Source organism: Macaca mulatta, chromosome 1 (assembly GCF_049350105.2).
Source record: "Macaca mulatta isolate MMU2019108-1 chromosome 1, T2T-MMU8v2.0, whole genome shotgun sequence".
Taxonomy (NCBI): Eukaryota; Metazoa; Chordata; class Mammalia; order Primates; family Cercopithecidae; genus Macaca; species Macaca mulatta.
Genome location: NC_133406.1, coordinates 105,446,549 through 105,464,176, shown reverse-complemented (window position 1 = coordinate 105,464,176; position 17,628 = coordinate 105,446,549). Strand labels below are relative to the sequence as shown.

General features: G+C 50.6%; 6 non-coding genes across 6 annotated transcripts; 2 read left to right on the top strand and 4 right to left on the bottom strand.

The window, feature by feature from the left end:
- Nucleotides 1–1,502: 1,502 nt before the first annotated feature.
- Nucleotides 1,503–1,576, bottom strand: TRNAN-GUU (transfer RNA asparagine (anticodon GUU)). The gene has a single exon. It is a non-coding gene; the product is annotated as a tRNA-Asn (tRNA).
- Nucleotides 1,577–12,766: 11,190 nt separating this feature from the next.
- Nucleotides 12,767–12,838, bottom strand: TRNAE-CUC (transfer RNA glutamic acid (anticodon CUC)). The gene has a single exon. It is a non-coding gene; the product is annotated as a tRNA-Glu (tRNA).
- A 287-nt stretch (nt 12,839–13,125) lies between these two features.
- TRNAG-UCC (transfer RNA glycine (anticodon UCC)) lies at nt 13,126–13,197 on the bottom strand. The gene has a single exon. It is a non-coding gene; the product is annotated as a tRNA-Gly (tRNA).
- A 622-nt stretch (nt 13,198–13,819) lies between these two features.
- Nucleotides 13,820–13,891, bottom strand: TRNAD-GUC (transfer RNA aspartic acid (anticodon GUC)). Its single transcript has one exon. It is a non-coding gene; the product is annotated as a tRNA-Asp (tRNA).
- Nucleotides 13,892–14,483: 592 nt separating this feature from the next.
- Nucleotides 14,484–14,566, top strand: TRNAL-CAG (transfer RNA leucine (anticodon CAG)). Its single transcript has one exon. It is a non-coding gene; the product is annotated as a tRNA-Leu (tRNA).
- Nucleotides 14,567–16,244: 1,678 nt separating this feature from the next.
- Nucleotides 16,245–16,315, top strand: TRNAG-GCC (transfer RNA glycine (anticodon GCC)). The gene has a single exon. It is a non-coding gene; the product is annotated as a tRNA-Gly (tRNA).
- The last annotated feature ends 1,313 nt before the right edge of the window (nt 16,316–17,628 follow it).

Genomic DNA, 17,628 nt, shown 5'->3' with positions numbered 1-17,628 from the left:
GGTCTCGATCTCCTGACCTCGTGATCCCCCCACCTCGGCCTCCCAAAATGCTGGGATTACAGGCATGAGCCACCGCGCCCGGCTATGCTCACTATCTTAATGACAGTGTTGGATTCACTAGTATATACATATGTCAAAACACCATTTTGTATACTTTAAATATGTACAGTTTATGATATATTAAATAAAAATTTAAAGAATGGTTTCTTGAACAATTTTGGAGACTATCTGCCTATTTATCTCTACCTCTATATCTATATAGTTACATAGTTTTCTCTTAGGTATATACCTCAGAAAAAATTACCGAAACATGCACACATACATCAGCTGTGGCAGGTATGTCCATCTAAATAGCTTCTAAAGTGGTTGTAACTATTCACATTCCCATGATCTGTATACCACTTTCTATCCAGTAAGAGTTCCATAGTTACCGACAAAACAGTAAAAATAGGATGTGTGTGTGTGTGTATATCTTGAATAGCCAAGATATGAACTTCAAATTTGATCCTGCAGGTTAAAAAACTAAAACGCAAGTTAAATTCATAGTCTGGGTATGCCTCTTCTGTGACAGTTGGTGCATTCATCAACAGTAGGAATGGAAATGAGACAGTTGAGCAGATTGTTGTGAACCTGAGTGCTTTGAACCCACAAATCTCACTGAGCCTCCCTTACTAGGAAAAGAGTCGGCTTTCTTCCTATGTGAACAAGTTGAAATTCTCTTGTTTGAAGATCCTTTATGATAACATCTGAGACAGTTACATGGCAAGAAAATGCCAACTTATCTCAAGACCCACTTCTATCACCTCTTATTTCCTCCAGGCCCATAATTTGAATCAGATACCATCAAAAACTATTTAAGTTTTTAACTTATTTAAATGTTTATTAAAGGCACTTTTCTGTAGATATCTTGTAAAAAAAAAAAAAAAAACAAAAACCTCTTATTTTTAAAGCCTTTCCACGTAATTTAGTTGCTTCTTCACAACTTACGGCTCTTCATCCAATTCAATATATAAATTACTAACTCTAACTGCTTCTTCTCCATTTCCTCATAAGTGCTTCTGTGCCACATAAAACTTGTATTAAAGAAATTCGATCTATATTCTGTTAATGTAATTCTCAGGTGCAGTCGGGACCCTAAGAGAATGGAGGTGGAGTTTTGCTGCCCCTGCACTCTTTAAACTTGGAGAGGTCATTGGGTTTCTCCAGCTCTTTAGCATTGAGCGAGAGAGCCATACTTGTTTTCCTTAGTACCAGCAAAGTCCTGCCTGCTGCGAGGTTCTGCAGGAAAGCAGCTCTCAAAGGATTTGTTTCTGGAGGGAAAATTACAGGATCCTCTAGTTCGGCACTAGAGGACCTCTAAACTCTGGGGTGGCAGATGTTAGGAAACGTGTTTTACAAAGCAACCATTGTGTAGGATTTTAGGTTAGAAGTAGAACTTCTGGATCTGAAAAGAAGAATGGAGAAAAATAGTAACGACGGAATTGGAATAAAAAAGTGCTAACCGTCCCTGGGTGGGCTTGAACCACCAACCTTTCGGTTAACAGCCGAACGCGCTAACCGATTGCGCCACAGAGACTGACCTGAGTGTGCTATTCTTGCAGATCACATTTATAGATATTTAGGTAAACACAGGATGCTTTTGCTACCTAGATTTCTGGTTCACCACTATTTGATTGCAAGTCTAGGTCTGAGATGGGTAATTCTAAAACCTATAACATGAAACCATCCCTGCCGTGTGACATTCAGATCCTTGCTTGCTTCCTCCCCAGTTTCTTAGCAGCAGCAGAAAGCAACTGATTCCCAAAGTCGAGACCCAGACACCAGTAAAATCAAATTTACTATTGGCTTGAGGAAATGGGGAATGGAGAGGGGGTGTGGTGAGTGTTGGGAGAATAGCTCATTGCTGATTTGAACTAGAGATACACACTTAGGAAGTCAGCTTGATGTCCTTAAATCGGTAAAGTTTTTTTGAAGCCCCTTTACATCACTTCTTTCTGAATTTCAAACCTACATGCTAAGTGTTTGTTCAAAGAGGTAAGTTAAGTTTGGAAGTGAGCTCTGAAGCTCTCCCTGAATATGATTTTCAAGCTTAAATATCCCATGGGAAAGTACTAAATATCCCATAGGAAGGTACAAAGACATCTGGGACCCAAGAGATTGAGCAAGTTGAACAAATAAGCATTCCCCACTCCAAACAATCAAAAGTATCCCTGATGGGTCATGGCTTTTCATAGGGAATCACAAATTTATGATTAGTTTGATTATATTTAAGTTTTACACTGAAACATGCACCAGATCTATCAGTTATTTTGACTCAAGAAAATCAATTGTAGTAATGAATGTAATTCCCACTAGTCCTTTGGCATTTGCAAAGCTGTTAACTTTTTGAAGTTTTCTACAGTCTGGACAATTTTTACCAAACCCTCTAATATTTCCACCAGTAGCTTCCATGACATGTTCAGAGGTTTCTATTATAGAAACCAGACCACCCATACATCTCACTTAGGCTCAGAAAACAGTGTCACACCCAATATTGTAAGTCAATACAGTTAGTCTTTCAAATAGCAACAATTTAGTTGACTCTATGTAAAAGACCAGGTCAAAATGAGCTTTATAAAAGGGAAAATAATAGGATGTTATTCTCTGGCTGGGTGGTCAAGTAGCCCCAGGTGGAAGACTTCTATGTCTCCAGTATACTTATTGGAATAATTCAAACATTTCTGTTAAAAGTTCCAGTGGCGAGATTTGCTAGAAACTTTGAGAGACATTGAAGAGGCCCTGGATCCACAGAGTCGGAAGACCTTTTTTTCCCTTAATCTTTCTTAAGAGGTCCTCATAGATAATTATTTGAAAAAAAAAAAAAAAAGCGAGACATGGTAGTTGCAGGACCTAAAACGGGTGTCACTGCAGTAATCCATGAACTGAACACTGGCTCAGCTATTTGAATGGCAAAGTAACTGCCTACTACCACTTTAAGTAGAGCTCAAAAGGACTGAGAACGCAGATCAGACTAGCGATGAACACCGTTTATAAACAGAAGGATCATGCTGGAAGAGGCATAGGCTGGCAAGAAAAGAAGGGGAATGGTGCATACTCTGTGAAATCAAAATTAGAGAGGCACGATTGCAGTGGGATAAGAACAAATGTACAGCCAAATGTTAGTGTAGAGAACATATATGAAAATATATGCACAGAAACTTTCCTGATATGCACAGAAACTGTAGGGTGAAGTAGACAGAGCTCTGCCATTTCCTTTGGGGGAAGCCATAAGACTCACAATAAGATGTATACAGAAATGAACAAAAGGATGAAGAGCAGAGCTGATCTGTGGGAAAGAGAAAACAGGAAAATATTGGAGATCAAATCTGGGCACAGAATATAGGGGCATTCTCTGTATGTTTCTTGCTATTTTGAGATGAGATTGAGACCATCAGCTAGAACTCTATCCTGACACCCAACCGCCAAAAGCCCTTTGGTCAGCTTGGCTGTTGTGTTTCACCCACTGATTCCTTTAACTCCACATTTCCACCCTCACTGCCAGGGTGGTCTAACTAGCTGGATCTCTCAAGATTCATTTCACACATCCAGAATAGGCAAGCAACTCAAACATGTCGGCAGTAAGCTAACACATGCGCGCGCGCACACACACACACACACACACACACACACACACACACACACATGCCCCCAATATAATCCCATTAGAAAGTAGGCAAATGACATTTCCCAAAAAAAGACATGGGAATGGTCAACCAACAGTTGTATGAAGAAAATGCTCAACATCACAAGTGGTCAGAAAAATACAAATCAAAACCACAATGAGATATCATCTTACCCCAGTTAGAGGAGACACTGTTTAACAGACAAAAGAAAACACCCCCAAAACCTAACAAATCCAGATGATGAGGCAGAAAAAAGGAAGGTCTTAGACACCGTTGGCAGAAAGGTAAATAAGTACACTCACCATAAAAAACAGCATAGAAATTTCTCAAGAAAAACATGAAAAGCAGGCTGGGCATGGTGGCTCACCCCTGTAATCCCAACACTTTGGGAGGCCAAGGTAGGTGGATCTCCTGAGGTCAGGAATTTGAGACCAGCCTGGCCAACGTGGTGAAGCTGCGTCTCTACTAGAAATACAAAAAAATTAGCCAGGTGTGGTGGTGCGTGCCTGTAAGCTCAGCTACTCGGGAAGCTGAGGCAAGAGAATCACTTGAACCTGGGAGGCGAAGGTTGCAGTGAGCCAGGATCATGCCATTGCACTCCAGCCTGGGCTGGAGCAAGACTCTGTCAAAAAAGAAAGAAAGAAAGGAAGAAAGGAAAGAAAAGAAAGACAGGAAAGAGAGAGAGAGAAAGAAAGAAAGGAAGAAAGAAAGAAAGAGAAAGAGAGAGAAAGAAAGAAAGAAAGAAAGAAAGAGAAAAACAAACAAAGGTAAAACTTCTGTAGAATCCAGGAAACTCACAGCTGAGTATTTATCCAATGCAAATGAAATCCGGATATCAGACAGATACCCCCCATGTTTAATACAGTACTATTCACAGTCACAGAAATATCGAATCAACCTAAGTGTCCATCAGCCGGGAAATAGATAAAGAAAATGTGGCATATATACACCATGGAATACTATTAGGCTATTGTATTAGTCAGGATTCCCTAGAGGGACAGAACTAATAGGAGAGAGAGAGAGAGAGAGAGAGAGAGAATTATATAATTATATATTACATATATTTATTACATAATTTATATGATATGTTTATTATGTTATATATTTTATACATAAATATATTTTATATATTATTTATAAAACATATTATATTATAAATATATAATATATAATTATACAACAAACTCTATATATCTCCTATTAGTTCTGTCCCTCTAAGGAGCCCTGACTAACATATATGGAGAGAGAGAGAAAGAGAAAGAGAGAGAGAATTTATTAAGTATTAACTTACACGATCACAAATCCCCAAAATAGGCTGTCTGCAAGCTTGAAGAGAAAGGAGAGTCAATCTGAGTCTCAAAACTGAAGAACTTGGAGTCAGATGTTTGAGGGCAGGAAGCATCCAGCATGGGAGAAAGATCTAGGCTGGGAGGTTAGGCCCATCTCACCTTTTCACATTTTTCTGCCTGCTTTATATTCACTGGCAGCTGATTAGATTGTGCTGACCAGATTAAGGGTGGATCTGCCTTCCCTAACCCACTGGCTCAAATGTTAATCTCCTTTGGCAACACCCTCACAGACACACCCAGGATCAATACTTTGCATCCTTCAATCCAAGTTGACACTTAGTATTAACCACCACAAGTACACCCCTTGTAAATTCAAACCCATACACATCTTCTGAGATCATACATAGTCTTCAAATAATGACAATAATAAGGTCATAATTATGCCTAACATAATACAACTACCCTTTGTACAACCAGAAATGCACCAATCCCGAACCCAAATACTATTACATAAAGTTAATATACTTAAAGGCTGATATGAAGTCAATAAATCTTATATCACATGATAAAGGAAAAGGAAATAAAATAATATTTTCTTAGTACAAGTGTATACATGCACAAACATGTTTTTAACAAAAGGAGGAAATACACATGACAATTACAGTCCTCGTTTCTGCAGCTGGTCACGTGGTGACAGCTGGTATTGATGACTACCCTCTTCTACTACTCATTCTGTATTCTCTTTGCCTTCAGCAAGCACTTCAGCAGGTCAAAGTTGTTTTTTTTTTTTCCTAGTGGAATGATCCAAACTTTCATTCTTGAGGTGTCTGGACCATTTGTAATCTTGCCTGGATAGGGCTGCTGTAGTTTCCTATTGACAATAATCATAGGGCAGGGTAATACTAAGAGATGCCCTAATGGACGTCCTGTATTCCATGCATACTCTTCCTTACCTCCATCATAGAGTGTAGACTGATTTCATCTTGATAGTCCAGATCAATCACCCCAGCCAACACTGTAACTCCCTTCTTAGCCTGTTGACTTAAAGGTAGGAGGAGCTCAAAGTGTCTAGGTGGCAATCTCAGCTTCCAGTTTAATGGAATTGTTCTTGTGTCTCCTGGTGGCAGTGTTCCTCCCCCTGGAACTAAGACCTCCAGGCCAGCAGAACATAATGTCATGGGAACAGGAATAAAAATTTTGCTTGTGGAACACTATGGGTGATGGTGAGTTGTGCCACTTCCACTTCCATCCCTTGATTCCTGGACCCGTGAATCCTGGCTATGGGAGAAACAGTACCATATATTGGATGCTGATTCAGAGCATACACGGCCTTCTTGAGAACTTTGCCTCAGCCCTACAGTATTGTCGCCTAGTTGGCACTGTAATTGTGACTTCACAAGGCCATTCCACTGTTCTATCAATCCAGCTGCTTCTGGATGATGGGGAATATGGAAAGACCAGTAAATTCCATGAGCACAAGACCACTGCTACACTGCATTTGTCGTAAAGTGAATGCGTTGGTCAGAGGCAATGCTATGTGGAATACCATGATGGTGGATAAAGCATTCCATGAGTCCACGGATGGTAGTCTTTATAGAAGCATTGTATGCAGGATAGGCAAACCCATATCCCAAGTAAGTGTCTATTCCAGTGAGGACAAACCTTTGCCCTTTCCATGATGGGAGAGGTCCAATATAACCAACTGCCACCAGGTAGCTGGCTGGTTACCCCGAGGAATGGTGCCACATTGAGGACTCAGTGTTGGTGTCTGCTGCTGGCAAACTGGGCACTCAGCAGTGACTGTAGCCAGGTCAGCCTTGGTGAGTGGAAGTCCATGTTGCCGAACCCATGCGTAACCTCTATCCCTGCCTCCATGGCCACTTTGTTCATGAGCCCACTGGGTGATCACAGGGGTGGCTGGGGAAGGAGGCTGAGTGGTGTACATAGAATGCGTCATCCTATCCACTTGATTATTAAAATCCTCCTCTGCTGAGGTCACCTGTTGGTGAGCACTCACATGGAATACAAAAGTCTTCACAGTTTTTGACCACCCAGAGAGGTTCATCCACGTACCTCTTCCCTGAATTTCTTTGTCACCAATTTTCCAATCATGCTTCTTCCAAGTTCCTGACCATCCAGCCATACCTCTGGTTGCAGCCAATGAATCAGTACATAATCACATATGTGGCCATTTCTCCTTCCATGCAAAGTGCACAACCGGTGCACTTCTGAAAGTTCTGCTCACTGGGAAGATTTTCCTTCACTGCTGTCCTTCAGGGGTGTCCTAGAAAGGGGGGGCTTTAGTGCTGCTGCTGTCCACTTTAGGGTGGTGCCTGCATATTGCGCAAAATCGTCTGTGAACCAGGCCCTAGTCTTCTCTTCCTCTGTCAACTGATCATAGGGAACTTCTAATGAAGCCATAGGTGAAGGCTGGGGGAGAGAAGGCAGGGTGGCAGGAGTGCAGACCATGGCCATTTGAGCCACTTCCTCATGTAATTTACTTGTGCCTTCAGGACCTGCTCAAGCGTGATAACATATATACCACTTCCATTTGATGATGGAATGCTGCTGTGTATGACCCACTATACGTGTCAGAAAGCAATGTTCTTGATAGGCAATTCAGGTCGCATGGTGACTTGATGACCCATAGTCAAACGTTCAGTTTCCATCAAAGCCCAGTAACAGGCCAAGAGCTGTCTCTCAAAAGGAGAGTAATTATCTGCAGAAGATGGCAGGGCCTTGATCCAAAATCCTAGAGGCCTCTGCTGTGATTCACCCATGGGGGCCTGCCAAAGGATCCAAACAGCATCCTTATCTGCCACTGACACCGCAAGCACCATTGGATCTGCGGATCATATGACCCAGGTGGCAGAGCAGCTTGCGCAGCAGCCTGAACCTGTTGCAGGGCCTGCTCCTGTTCTGGACCCCACTCAAAACTGGCAGCCTTTCAGGTCATTTGATAAATGGACCAGAATAACACACCCAAATGAGGAATAGGTTATCTCCAAAATCCAAATAGGCCCACTAGGTGTCATGCCTCTTTCTTGGTTGTAGGAGAGGCCAACTGCAGCAACTTATCCTTCACCTTAGAACGAATATCTTGACAGGCCCTATGCCATTGGACTCCTAGAAATTTTACTGAGGTAGAAGGTCCCTGAATTTTAGTTGGATTTATTTCCCATCCTCTGGCATGCAAATGTCTCACCAATAAGTCCAATGTGTTTGCTGCTTCTTGCTCACTGGATCCAGTCAGCATAATGTCATCAATGTAATGGGCCAGTGTGACATCTTGCAGAAGCAAAAAGTGATCTAGGTCTCTCTGAATAAAATGATGACACAAAGCTGGAGAGTTGATATACCCTTGAGGTAGGACAGTAAAGGTATATTGCTGGCCTTGTCAGCTGAAGGCAAATCACTTCTGGTGGACCTTCTGGACAGGAATGGAGAAAAAGGCATTTGCCAACTCAATGGCTGCATATCAGGTACAAGGAGATGTATTCCTTTGCTCAAGCAATGAAACCATATCTGGTACAGCAGCTGCAATTGGAATCACCACTTGGTTAAGCTTACGATAATCCGCTGTCATTCTTCAAGATCCATCTGTCTTCTGCACAGGCCAAATGGGAGAGTTGAATGGGGATGTGGTGGGAATCACCACCCCTGTGTCTTTCATGTCCTTGATGTCACCATCAAGAGGTGTGATAGTGTTTTTTATTTACTATTTTTCTAGGTAGGGGCAGCTCTAATGGCCTCCATTTGGGCCTTCCCACCATAATAGCTCTACTGGTCAGGGAGCCAATGTGGGGGTTTTGCCAGCAGAAAAGTATGTCTATGCAAATTATGCATTCTGGCACTGGGGAAATGACCACAGGATGAGTTTGGGGACCCACTGACCCACTATAAGTCAGACTGAGCTAAAACTCCATTAATTACCTGACCTCCCTAAGCTCCTACTTTAACTGGAGGGCCACAATGACATTTTGGATACCCTGGAATCAATGTCAGCTCAGAGCCAGAGTCCAGTAGTCCCTGAAATATCTGATCATTTCTCTTTCCTCAATGCACAGTTACCCTGGTAAAAGGCTGGAGGTCTTCTTGGGGAAGGATTGGGGAAAGATTCATTGCATAAATTGTGGGTAATGTAGTGGGGTTCCTTCCTCAAGGGGACCTGGCTTCCCCTTCATTCAAAGGGTTCTGGGTCTGTAAATTGGCTCAAGTCTGGAAATTGATTGAGGGGCCATGATTCTTTGTTTTTATAATTCAAATTAGCCTTTTGTCCCTTTGATGTAGAAGAATTCTCCTTATATAAATTAAGTAGGAATTCAGTAGGCTTCCTATCAATTTCATTTCTAGGAACTCTGTGATTAATTAGCCAGTGCCAGAGCTCTACACGAGTCAGACTATTCTGATTGCTGTTTTGTCTCTGCTGTGCATTATGGTAGCTACGCCCACCTTGTCTTTGACGGGTTGAGTGCCACCACTTGACCCCTGCTACCTTGGGATCCAATTATTCCCACTGTATGTAAATTTTGTAGTTGGGTGACTGCTGCTCCCACTGTTAGATCTGACATATAGAGAAGAGTAATTACAGAGCTCTACAAAGATGCAGGTGCTCTCCTCACAAATCTATTTCACAAGGCATTAATTGCAAGGGCATATCTTCTGGACCCTCCCAGCTGGGATGAGTAGGTCTAAAGTGGCTAATTCACTCCACCTCCCAATCTCCCTAAGCCTTTGGATCCCTTCCTCTATATTAAACCAAGGGAGATCAAGCATTTTCAGCTTGTTAACAGTGGGCCATCTTTTAATCCATATTTCAGGTAACCAAACAAATAAACAATTAGAACCTTATTAAACTCCCTGAGCTACAACATTAAATGCAGAGTCCCTACTTAGTGGGCCCAAATCAATAAATTCAGCCTGATCCAACTCTATGTTCCTTCCACCATTATCCCATACCCTCAATATCCATTCCAATGCCTGTTCTCCAGATTTCTGTTTATATAGAGAACTCAAGCAGTTATTTTCAAATGTAGCACACCTCCTCATGGGTCACACTCTCAACCTCACCTCTAGGGGTCTGCTAGGACTTTAGTCTAGTTATAGGTGTAGAAGCAAAGAGAGGTGTTGGGGGTGGCTCCTAAGGAGAACCAACATTATTTTGCCTGGCAACTGCCTCAGAGGAGGCCATCACTGTTGCCTCAGGCAGCACAGGGTTTATCTCTTCAGACAAAGGTGGAAAGGCTGATGGCAGCATGGGTAGGGGAGGTGATGTTGACACTACTGGGGATGGGGAAGCTGTTCCTTCTGCAAAAAAGGTTCATCAGAGTTTACAAACTCTGTGTCCCCAGCTTCATCAGGGTTCTCCCACACATCCCCATTCCAAGTTGCAGGGTCCCATTCTTTTCCAATTAATGCCCTCACTTTAACAGTAGACACCTGGCAATGCTGTGCATGCACCTTTCATTGCAGATCAGCCACTCACATGATAAGAGCTTGTGTCTATTTTTTCACAATTTCAGCTCTTTCCCAACAGGAGATAAGACTCTCATTCACGGCAATCTTAGCAGATTTGAGGCACGGTATCTGCTTCTGAAGCTGGAAGACAGAATTCCTGAGTTCATCATTTTCTTTCACTAATTTGTCCACTGAACTTAAGAGCCAAAAACCAGCTTCATTACATTGCTTGGTTCTCCACATATGTTCCAAGGTATTATGTATATAATCACTAAACTCCTTGACTCTCACAAGCGTTGATAGGAGTGTCAAATGCATTTGTTTTGCATAACTTTCTAAGCAGTTCACACCAAGGACTATCAATGGTCTCCATAGTATTAGAAGTAGACTCCTTAGCATTTTTGGGTCTAATCATATTAAGTAGCTAACTCCAGAAACCTTAAAGACAATAACACAATTCCATGCTTTATATTCTATTCCTCTAGTACTACTTCTGGTACCCAAATCTTACAAGTCAGGGTTCCCCCCAGGGAAAGTACTAACTGGAATACATATATATATGTATTCCCATGGCACACTCGTGGGAGCCCCAGGCTGGCGTGGCAGGGCTGACCGCGCCGTGCGGCATTGGTGGTATAGGGGTGAGCATAGCTGCCTTCCAAGCAGCTGACCCGTGTTCGATTCCTGGACAACGCAGCAAGCCGACTTTTTGCGGAGGTCCCGGGTGCGGAGCCGGGGTCTCGGAGACCCGAAACCCGGTCTTCTGCATGACAGGCGGGGATACTCACCACATATACATATGTATATACATATATACACACACAAGTTTATTAAGTATTAATTTACACAATCACAAAATCCCAAAATATGCTGTTTGCAAGCACGAGGAGGAAGGGCAGCTAGCACAGGTCTCAAAACAGAAGAACTTGGAATCCAATGTTAGAGAGCAGGAAGCATCAGGCATGAGAGAGAGGTGTAGGAGAGGAAGCCAAGTCACTCTTCCCTTTTCACGTTTTTCTGCCTCCTTTATATGGGGTGGCAACAGATTAGACTGCGCACACCAGATTAAGTATGGGTCTGCCTTCCCCAGACTGTTGACTCAAATGTTTATGACCTTTGGTAACACTGTCACAGATACACCTAGCAATACTAAGTTGCATCCGTCAATCTAATCAAGTTGACACTCAGTATTAACAAACACAGGCATAAAAAAAAAGAATGAAATCCTGTGATTGGCGGCAACATGAAAGAAACTGGAGATCACGATGTAACCTCAAATGAGCCGGGCACAGAAAGACACGGAGGGCAGGTTCTGATTCCAATCGTGGGAATTGAACAATCAGAAAGTTCACCTTGTGGAGGTAGAGAGCAGAACGATAGACACCAGAGGCTGGAGAGGGTGGGTGGGTGACTGGGGTGAAGAGAGGTTGGCGAAATGGGTACGAGCATGCGTTTCGACGGAGGCAATACGTTCTAATAATGTTCCATGGCAGAGTGGGGCCACTAGGGGTCACAACGATGTATTAGCGTGTGTTTCAGAGCTGGAAGACAGCACCTGAGGTGTTCCCAACAGGTAGAGATGACAGATACCCACGGGATGGATGCCCTACATCCCCTCAGTTGATCATCGATCGCCACGCAATCTACACGTGTTACCGCATGTCACAGGAGTCCCATCAATATCATGTCCGCATGAAGAAAAACATAATCATGCTACAAGGGCGATTGTCACAGCTCTGGCTCCCCAGCGCCATGGCCCGTGGTCTCGGCTCCTCAAGTTCCGCTGCCATTTCTACCAAAGCCGCTGACACCCGTGGAGCCCAGTCACGGATCCCGCGCTCCAAGGGTCTGGCACGCCTTGGAAAAGCCAGTGCGCTTGCTGGCATGAGTGGCTCTGGCACGTGGCCCAAACGCTGGGCGCAGATCCCCCGCAGCCGAGAGAGAAGTGGCCCGTCAGCCACCCGGCTTGGCTTGGCGGAAGCCGCTCTGCTCGAGAGTCCTGGCCCATTCCGTGGCCAGACGAGGGTGCGAGGTGGGCGGCGGCGGCCGCGGTAGTGGCCGCGGTCACCTGGCGGCCATGGGAGGAGAAAGCCTGACCCGGCCGGTGGGCCTTGCCACTGAGAAAGAGTGGGAGGGAGGCGAGCACCTGACAAGGAAGAACTGTGACGCGGATGTTGCGAAGGTGGCGCCAGCGAGGCCAAAAGGACGGAGGGGTGGAGGTAGGCTGGGAGGTGGGGGCGCACGTGGAGGCCGCCGGAGGTTGTGGCTGGGGCGCCTGAGAAGCGAGGGAGCCTGTTGGTCAAAAGGGGAGGTGTGAAGGGGCCTGGCAGTTGGCAGGCAGAGCCAAAGAAGGAAGGCTTCCCTGACCGGGAATCGAACCCGGGCCGCGGCGGTGAGAGCGCCGAATCCTAACCACTAGACCACCAGGGAGAGACGGCCTTCAGGGCCCGGCTTGGGCCTCCTGGCCCCAGCGCCTGTGGCCCCAGCATTGGGCGCTACCTTGGCGCCTGTCCCCTGCTTCCCTTTAAAACAAACACCCGCAACCAGCCCCGGAGACGCGGGCGGCAACCCGCCCGCCCCAACCAGCAGCTCTGGCCCTGTTCGCAGCACACCCTCCAAACACCGCGCCCCTCCTTCCCGGGCGCACACGCACGCAGCCCCTGGCCAAGCTCCGACACGAGCCCCGCGCCGGGGACCTCCGCAAAAGGTCGGCCCGCTGCGTTGGCCGGGAATCGAACCCGGGTCAACTGCTTGGAAGGCAGCTATGCTCACCACTATACCACCAACGCCGCACGGCGCGGGCAGCCCCGCCACGCCGGCCCGGGGCTCCCACGAGCGCGCCGCCCACGCCCGGCGCAGCAGCGCCCCGACGCCCCGGCCGTCCGCCTGCCCGCCCGCAGCTCCGCGCTGCCACGGCCCCGCCAAAGGCCGGCCCGCGCCCCACCGGTGCAAGGCGAGCGCGGCTGCCCCGTTCCGCCCCCGTTCTGCGTCTGGGGGCGCTCTCGCTCCCTCGCAGACCGGGGCCGCCGGAGTCCTTCTCCACCAGGTGTCCGGGGGGCACACGGCCGGCGTCCACAGGGTCCTCAACTCCTCCGCCTCCCACCGACCGCCGCCGGGCCCTGTGCCAAGTGGCAGAAAGCCTCTTCCCACAACCACTTTGGGCCGGCAGCTCGCTGGGCGCCCTGGGGGCCAGAGGAGGCCGCCCGGCTGTGGCGATCAAGCGGCGGGCGAGAAGAAAAGGGAGGAGGCCAAGGGGGCCCCTGAGGCCAAGGGGGCCCAGAGGGCCCAGGGGGCCAAGGGGCCAGGCAGGTCAGGCCCGGGATGGCGCCCTGCGACTAGCTGGAGGGCGGAGGAAGGAGAAGGAGGGCCCACAGGCTGGGTCCGAGGCGGCGGCCCTAAAAGGACTGCTGCCTCCCCGTCGGGGAATCGAACCCCGGTCTCCCGCGTGACAGGCGGGGATACTCACCACTATACTAACGAGGACGACGGCCACGGTCGCCGGGACGCCAGACCCCACTCCGACCGCGGACGCCTAGCCCTGCCTTGATCCCCTCCCCCGACCGCAGGGGCCCCGCGCCTGCTCGCCCTCCACCCGCCACCCGCCACCCGCCACCCGCCACCGTTGGCGCGGCCTACCCCGACACCCAACAAAGCACCCTGCGGTCCCCACTGGGACCCGGAGCCGGACCCCGACAGCTACCGGAGCGGCGTGGAACCTCCCCTTGCGCCCTGCCTGCCGTCTCCAGCGCGGGGATCGCGCCGGCAGGAAGAGGCTGCGGGCGAAACAGCCAGGCTGCTGCTCCTAGGACGTGGTGGGCGCGCGCCCTGCGGGGTTCCGCCAGCGGAGGCGCGGGCGCGGGGGCGGGCGGCGGCGCCCGGCCCGACGCGGACCGTTTGGGTCCGGGGTGGGGACGCGGAGGCGTCCACGCCAACGCCGGCCGGCTCCGTTCACTCGGCGCCCGCTCCGGCCCCGCGGTCCGTCGGTTGCGCACCGAACCCAGGCAGGCGCCGGCCAAGGGCGCCGGCGTTCGCGCCGGGTCCCAGCCAGGCGAGCGGCGACGCGCCCCGGCGCGCCGTCAGGATGGCCGAGCGGTCTAAGGCGCTGCGTTCAGGTCGCAGTCTCCCCTGGAGGCGTGGGTTCGAATCCCACTCCTGACAACCCGACCTTTTGGCCCGCCCGCCGGAGGGCAACGCCCATCGCAACCCTGGAGCACCTTTGGTCGGTTCCTGCCTTGAGCCCTTGCCCACTCTCCAAACTCCAGCCCCCTTGAAGCAAGCCTCCAAAACGCCGCCGCTTCTCAGGCACGTCCCTTCTTCCTGCCCACCCGCCGGCCGTCGCAGAAACAGCCCAGGACCATGCGCCAGCGCCCGCGACCCTTTACCGATTGCCCTTCGGACAGACGCACTCCCCACCACCTCACACGCCCTCTTCCCTGGCCCCACACACACAGCGAGCGACCGCGACCACCTTCCACGCTCTTCCCTACCTATCTCCTCCGCCCGCCTTCTCCTCACTCGCCCAAACAGACGCAGCCCAGACTCTGCCCCTATTCCTCCTTTTCCCGCCTTCCTCCCACCGGCCTCCGCCCAGCGCCCAGGGCCCAGCGCCCACCGCCTTGAATCGCCGCTGCGCTGCCCAGAGGCCTCCGGCGTGCACAGCCCGCTCGGTTTCACCCTCCAACCTCTGACCGCCGAACAGCAGCGAGCGAGCGACCCGCTCTTGGAGCCGCGCACACTTCTCCCACCACAGGCACGCCATCCAACATCCTGCCCTTTCCTCCGGTACCCCTCGGACCCCGCCTGCGCATTCCACTCTCCCGACGCCCTAGGCAGGTCGCCGATCTCACCTCGCTACTTGTGCTCCCTTCCCGCTAACACCTGCCTGCCGGCCCACCTGCAGCCGGGACGCCTGCCGGCCAGAGGCAGCGGGATCCCTGCACACAGCCTGGCAGGCGAGTCCGTACCCGGAAAGATAGCCAACGAGGAATCACGAGCGGAAGCCCTAGATCCCCGTCACGCGCCCACAAACGCCAGGCCCCGCCGGGACAGCTCTGCGCCACACCACACCGCATCCCCACGCGGGAAGCCGCGGCCTGGGCCGTCCCAGCCACACCCAGCGCGCCTTCTCCCGGGTCAGCCAGCTGCGGCTCTGCCAAAGCGCTCCTCCGCTCCTTTCTGGCGCTCCAGCCTCCCTGCCAGCCCATCGGGGCCGGACCCCGAGTGCGAGCCGGTGGCCTGGGTCAGAGCGCAGAAGCGAGGCGCCCACGGACTTGGTCTGCGTTTCTGAGCCGCACGCGGCGGCTGCGAGACCCGTCCCCCATCGCCGCCCCCGCTCGCTGACACGCTGACACACCCACCCCCACACCCACCCGCAGCTGACACAAGCGAGAAGGCCAGCCCGGCCGGAACAACAACAACAACAACAACAACAACAACAACAAAGAAAACAAAACAAAACAAACACAAAAGAAAAACTCTGGGTCTGGGCCGGGGATCCGCGCTCAGCAAGGCCCGCCACAGCTCAGCTGCCCACACGGGGCATTCGGGCGCGGGCCACGGCTGGTCCTTCCCCTGGCCACCCCGGCGGGCAGTCTCTGGGCTCTGGGCGGCAGAGAAAGCGCAAGACGGGAGGAGTCGGCCTCTCTCCCTCCGCTCTCCCTCCGCGCCGCGCCCCAGGTCCCTCGACGTGACGGGAGCCTCCCCTTCTGCTCACCCCGTCGGGCCAGCCTCTCGTGGACGCCCCAATGGGACGGAGACCCACGGCAGGCGGTGACCAGTGAACGGCGGCTGGTGGCGAGTTCCGCTGTGCCAGCTTCCGTTGGCGTTTACCATCGGTGCATGGGTGGTTCAGTGGTAGAATTCTCGCCTGCCACGCGGGAGGCCCGGGTTCGATTCCCGGCCCATGCAGCACGCCCTCCCATTTTGGTGCTGCTGCTGCTCCAAATGGAGCTGCGCTCGCCTCTGCCGCCTCCTTACACTCCGGGCGCGCCAGCGTGTCCTGCAACGGCTGCGCTCCCACGCGCGATGCCCCTCTGCCCTTTCTTCCGTGCCTCTCTCCACTGACTTGCGGGTGAGGCTGACCCCTCCCCCCTTCCTTGGTAAAAACAACCCCTCCAAACACGAAAGCACGCCAGACACCAGCCCTTGGCAACCTCCTGGTCCTGTTTCTCTTCACTACCCTGCCACCACCTCTGCCCGACGCATTTCACTTCAAGGAATATCGCCAGGCACCACGGGCTTGCACCCACTCGCCCCACCTCTTCTCTTCACCCTTCACCACCTCTACCTCTTGGTCTCTCTCTCTCCCCCTCGATGGCTCCCCACATCCAGAAAATGTTGCCATGGTTGCCCTTCCATCCTGAAGACGGCTTATTTATGTCTGGGGTCCAGTTGCATTCCCTACCCCTTCGGGACGCGGGACGTGGCCTCCAGTCGCTCTGTCACGATGTCTGCCCCACCCTGGGCTGCTTGTCACCTCACCCCAGCCCCACTCCGTATTCTGACTGCCCAGCCCAAGCAGCATCCCAGTCTCCCCGGCGGGGATCCCCCTTGACCACACAGACTTCCTTCCTTCCAAGACCCACCCGCTGACAATGTACTCTTCCGTCCAGCCTTCAGGCTCAGCCCTCCCTCCGCCGTCTTTTTCTCACCCCAACCGCCTTTTCACTCACACACACACAGACACACACACACATTCTCACTCCCTCTCTCTCTCTGTCTCACTGGGTCTCCAGCTCTCTCTCGCGCGCTCTCTCTCTCTCTCTCTCTCTCTCTCTGTGACTCTATCTCTCTGTCTCTCTCTCTCTCGCACATCCAGCTCTCCCTCTCGCCGTCAATGCCCCTCTCTCACACGACTCATATCCCTCAACCCTGGCCTCCTTCAGGCTCTTCAGACACATGGCAGCTCCGCCACCAGCTGCGATCCCTCCGACCGCATGGGCAGCCCGCGAGGTGCCCTAACGCCCCAGGCCTCTGCACGACTTCCGTTTGACTGGATAGCCTCACTCCCAGACCTTGCCAGCCAGTCCTCTGCACCCCCTGGACACCCTGGACTCTTTCTTCCAGCTCCCAGCACACGACATGCTTCTCTCCTTTCCTTGGTGTCAGCCCCTTGCCCCGGGCTGGGCTGGACGCCAGCCACGGGAACGGACACCTTCGTCCATCACTGTCACCCGCTGACATCCACCCACATCGCCCTGGCAAGCAAGCCAGCCTCCCGT